This window comes from Danio aesculapii, chromosome 2 (genome assembly GCF_903798145.1).
Source record: "Danio aesculapii chromosome 2, fDanAes4.1, whole genome shotgun sequence".
NCBI lineage: Eukaryota > Metazoa > Chordata > Actinopteri > Cypriniformes > Danionidae > Danio > Danio aesculapii.
The window spans coordinates 14958587-14964604 of record NC_079436.1 but is presented as its reverse complement, the minus strand read 5'-3'; positions in this window follow the sequence as shown (position 1 = coordinate 14964604).

Below are 6018 nucleotides of genomic sequence, written 5' to 3'. Positions count from 1 at the left end.
GCGAAGGACTGTTCCACAATGAAAAGTCTTTTGTTTTCCTTGGGTCACAAATATGGGCCTATCCAATAAGAGTGAGACTTTTTTTACAATTACTTTTCATATGTTGAATTTCTGTGTGTGTATTAATGCTTATGTGTGTATAAGTATTATAAATAAATATAATATATATATCATATTTTTCAAGTGCTGTTCAAATGGTATAAAAAAAGTATTCCCTATATATTTTATAATAAAGAAATGTTTCTTTTAGTTTAGCTGGAGTAAGAGCAGTTTTTTAATATTTCAATATAAATAGCCCCCTTTATAAATAAATAAATAAATAAATAAATGAATAAAAGAATAAATAAACAAACAAATGAAAAAATAAATAAATAAATAAAATAAATGCTAAAGAACAGAATATATGTAGAGGGGTAGGACAATGAAATTGAAATAGCACCCAAATTAGCATGCAAGGTATTCTTCGTTGATTGCTAATGAAACCTTCATACTCTGTTCTTACTGGTGGACTGTGCAGAATAATAGCACAGTTTTGTTTAAAATATTGCAATACACACAACATTATGGGTGACATGTCATAATTCAAAAGACAACAAATTGTTGGAATGAGTCTTGCTGGCATATCTTCAACCAAGACAGCAAGCCTTTGTGATGTATCAAGAGCCACCATCAAGAGTATCCAGAGTAATGTCAGCATACCACATAGCAGCACACACTAAATCAAACTGACTGCTAACTCAGATTGTATTAAAAAGATATAAAACCACAGCTGCCCAACTCAAAGCTGAAATAAATGTGCACCTCAACTCTCTCCTGTTTCCATTAAAACTGTTTGTTGGGAACTCTACTGGGTCAATATACAGGGCTGGGCTGCAATAACCAAACCTTTGGTTACTCCTGCCATGGCCAAATGTCAGTTTCAATGGTGCCAGCAGTGAAAATCTTGGACTGTGAACAATGTGAAACCTGTATTGTTCTCTGATTCAACCTTCACGTCTTTCCAACATATGGAAATGTGTTGACACGGAGAAGCCCCAACGAAGCATACCACCAAGACTGATGCATGTCCAGAGTGAAAGATGGGGGTGGATCAGTGATGGTTTGGGCTGCAATATCATAGCATTCCCTAGGCCCAATACTTGTGCATCACTGCCAAGGACCACTCAACCATTTTGGAAGACCATGTTTTTGGAGATGATAATGCACCAATACCACAAGACTGGTGACAGAGTGGTATGTTGAACATGAAAGTGATCTCTCATGACCTGCACAGTCACCAGAACTAAATATTATTGAGCTTCTTTGGCGTGTTTTGGAGGACTGCATCAGGAAACGTTTTCCTCCATCAGCATCACATACAGTGCATCCGAGAAGTATTCAAGGTGCTTTACTATTTCCACATTTTCTCTATGTTACAGCCTTATTCCAAAATTGATTAAATTAATGTATTTCCTCAAAATTCTACACACAATACCCCATAATGACCATGTGCAATCAGATTTTTTGAAATTGTTGCAAATTTATTAAAAAGAAAAAAACTGAAAAATCACATGTACAGAAGTATTCACAGCCTTTGCCGTGAAGCTCTAAATTCCACTGATCATTCTTGAGATGTTTCAGCAGCTTAACTGGAGTTCACCTGTGGTCAATTCAGTTGATTGGACATGATTTGAAAAGGCATACCCCTGTCTATATAAGGTCCCAGGGTTGACAGTGCATGTCAAAGCACAAACCAAGCATAAAGACAAAGGAATTGTCTGTAGACCTCAGAGACAGGATTGTCCCGAGGCACAAGGCTGGGGTAGGTTACAGAAAAATTTCTGCTGCTCTGAAAGTTCCAATCAGGCCTGTATGGTAGAGTGACCAGAGGGAAGCCACTCCCGGCCTAGAATTTGCCAAAAGGCATCTGAAGGACTCTCAGACCATAAGAAACAAAATTCTCTGGTCTGATGAGACTAAAATTAAACTCTTTGGACAATGCCAGGCGTTATGTTCAGAGAAAACCTGGCACCACTCCTCACTAGGCTAATACCCTCCCTACAGTAAAGCATGGTGGTGGCAGCATCATGCTGTGAGGATGTTTTTCAGCAGAAGGAACTGGAAGACTAGTCAAGAGGGAAAGATGAATGCAGAATCCTGAATGAAAACCTGCTTCAGAGTGCTCTTGACCTCAGACTGTGGTGACTGTTCATCTTTCAGCAAGACAATGACCCAAAGCACACCACCAAAATATCAATGGAGTGGCTTCAAAACAACTCAGTGAATGTCCTTTAGTGTCCCAGCCAGAGCCCAGACCTAAATCCTATTGAACATCTCTGGAGAGATCTGAAAATGGCTGTACACCGTCGCTTCCCATCCAACCTGATAGAGATTGAGAGGTACTGCAAAGAGGAATGGGCAAAAATTCCCAAAGACAGGTGTGCCAAGCTTGTGGCATCATATTTAAAAAGACCTGAGGCTGTTTATTTTCACATTGTCATTATGGGGTATTGTGTGTAGAATATAAAACATAAAAATTTCTCTCAAAATTCCTTTGACATAAGTATGTATATATATGTATATATGTATATATATATGTATATATATATATATATATATATATATATATATATATATATATATATATATATATATATATATATATATATATATACACACGGAAATACATGTGCCTGTATATTTAATGCTCCTTATTTGCTGCAGCATAGGTGTAAAGCAGATCAGTGTCATGTTGGTACTTAGTTTTACTTAAAATTATTAGAATATTATTATATTATTTTATGTATATAATTATGTATGTATTATAATATTTTGAAATAGCAATTTTTATAGATCTATTATAATATAATATATTATATAATGTCATATAAATTATGTAATATTATTTCAGTTTTGTTTTCAATAATGCAAAACAAATGATTTATACTGTTCTAGTAGCACATTTTACAAAAGAATACCATTAGCATAAAATAAAATTAAACAAGATTGTTCTAGTAATAATAAAATTTATCTAATAATAGTAATAATAAAAGTTTTTCTTCTATAAATTCATCTTTATTTCAATGAGTTACTTCTAAGAAAAAAAAAAAAATCAAAGTACTTAAATTTAATTATTTTGACTAATGGTTGTATTTCTTAAATCATTTTTAATCATTTTAGTTAAAAAATAACCACACTAAAGCAAAAATCCCAACAGCCAGCTTAAATCCTGACAGCAGCAGTGCCAGATGTGTATATGCGTAAATGAGCACGCTCTCCATCTCTGAGCACCATGTGGGACAGAGCATTGAGTTTCACTGCATTCCCGTAGCACTGGTCTGACCCGTTCCTCAGACGTTGAGGACAGGGTGTGGGATCCGTCAAACTGACGCAGTCCGGGAGGAGGTGAAGAATGACAAAAATCCTCACATGAGTGGGAGTCTATACGCTCAAGACACAAAAGCAGATTGATAGCCAACACACTGAGTGCTGAGCCACAACCCACAAAAGAATAAAAAAGAAAGTAATCAATCACATTTCCCATCTAGAAACACATAAATGTACACCAGGTTATCTTATCATAATTTTTTATGACTGTGTGTAAATGCTCTTTGTTGCTTAGCAAGTCATTTCCATTATGGTAAATTCCACATGTCCTGATAAGGTTATGAACGGTTTTCTGGACTTCCCGTGGAAGTGATGAGAAATGACAGATAAACAGTCATTTACACCTATCAGAATATTTAGAGAACTTTCCAGAACTTTCTCCACTCTTGTGTATTAAAACAGAATAGACATAACAGTTTTGGTGACCCATTGAGTTGACTTGCTGAGAACACAAAAGGTACCAAAAAATTCTAGTTATTTAATTTGCAAGCTAGTCATTGTTGAAATTACAGTATTAAAAACAATTACAAGCTAGTCTGGATAGTCTTCAGGAAAGAATATGTGATTAGGAACAAAAATATGTGTAGCATGTGTAATATATTTATGTGATATATGTAATATGAATCATCAATATTGATATACTTAATATAAAAAAAATTACTGCAAAGGGACAGTCATATTTGCTTTTTTCCATCTTTGCATTTAAGGATCAAAGAAAGTTCCTCAACGGTCTTTTTTTTTTAAAACTAAAGTCATTACTTCCTTTTTTTCCTCAAATTTGCATCATTTTTATTTTTTTTGCTGCAGTTAAGTGCTTCAGAATCAGTGCTTTCAATGAAATAATATTTACTTAAGTTACTTCGATACAATTTGGGCATAATAAATAACTTAATAATTAATTATATTCAAATACTTATATCTAAATGATTTTTTAAAAACTTGACCCATGCCCGAGCATGAAAGTCCAATTGCTGCGCATTGTGACGTGCAAGTACATATTATTTGAGAGGAGCGCAGGTATGCAAGGCTGTGCCGGACTGTACTCGTGCCCTTGGTGGAAGTATATATCATAATAATATATTAAGTATAAATTCTAATAAAATAAGTAAAATTCTGCCTTAAAGCGGGGTCACATGACTTCACACACAGTAGGGAATTTAATTTAAAAAATTGACGTAAAAGAATGCGATCGAAAAGTAATCGAAATTGACATTCAAAATCTATAATCGAATAGTCGCCCAGCCCTACTTTGTATTAAGATGCAGTTTAGTCTTATAATCTAATGTTGTGAGATAAGATTGTAAAATTTTACATTCTGTGGGATTGAGTTAGATTTAGGACTGGTAAAGGAACTTGTGCTTATGACATTTTTTCACGCTCAACCCAAAGTTTAATGGTGCGTGTCCACCAGAGTGTTCAAAACTATCCTTTTCTTTTAAATGCTCAACGGACTAGCGGTCAGCAGCTCACAATGCTGCTGCCTTTTAAGAACAAGGACGCTTCTATTGACAACAACAGCAAACAAACAAACAGCAAAACATGCTCAGCTCAAGAAAAAAAAATTTTTTTGGATGCCAACATCCACCTCCGGAGGATACGCACCTACGTAGGACCTACGCAATTTGGGCATAATAAATAACTTAATAATTAATTATATTCAAATACTTATATCTAAATGATTTTTTTTTAAACTTGACCCATGCCCGAGCATGAAAGTCCAACTGCTGCGTTCACACCAGACGCGGAAGAAGCATCAAATGTGAGTGATTAACATGTTAAGTCAATGCAAAGATGCAAATAGACATCGTGCGGAGCGAAAGTGGCAGCACAAATGACACGATTCGCGCGAATGAAGCAGCGCGATTTAAGTGTTTTGCATGATTGACACGATTAAGCCGTGTATCGCACAAATCGCTCGAATTGGAAAATCTGAACTTCATCTGACATTTACGCCGCGTTAACCAATCAGGAGCTTAAATCATATTTCATGAAAAGAAAAAAGAACCGTCATTCTTGATTTCACTGTGACTTTAAATTATGTGACTTTTAATGGTGGGATTCTAGCTGAAGGGTTTTGAAAAAGTGTCCTAAAGACTTTTTTTCAAGACTTTTTTATGGAGCTAAGGAGGAACAATGAACTAACCAAATTCAATAAATGGCAAAAAATACAATTACTGCAGCTTCCTAAAAATTAGCAGCCACGTGTGAAGCATCAGCAGACAGGATGTAGTTTGAGTCAGCAAGATTCATATCTGTAGCACCTAAGGGGAGGATTGCTGGCAGATATCCCTAGTTAATCTAAGATTTCATGCTGATAATTAACCAAGATTAGAGCTCTAATCACTATAATAATACAGCATATGTTTATATTCTAACATACATTTATATTATTACATAAAACTATATTATTCGATAATATATGCCGTAGACGACTATTTTAATGAAACCCAGACTGCATGGAATATATTAAAACTGCAATACTGCAAAATATTTTATCCATTTTATTAATAATTACGGTTAAAGCTGAAATTTCAGAGTCTTCAGGGTTACAGGATCCTTTAGAAATCATTTGAAATCACGCTTATTTGTGTTAATTGGGATTATCTGAAAATCTGAAACTGGATGTGTACAGTGGTCAGAAGATTGATCAAG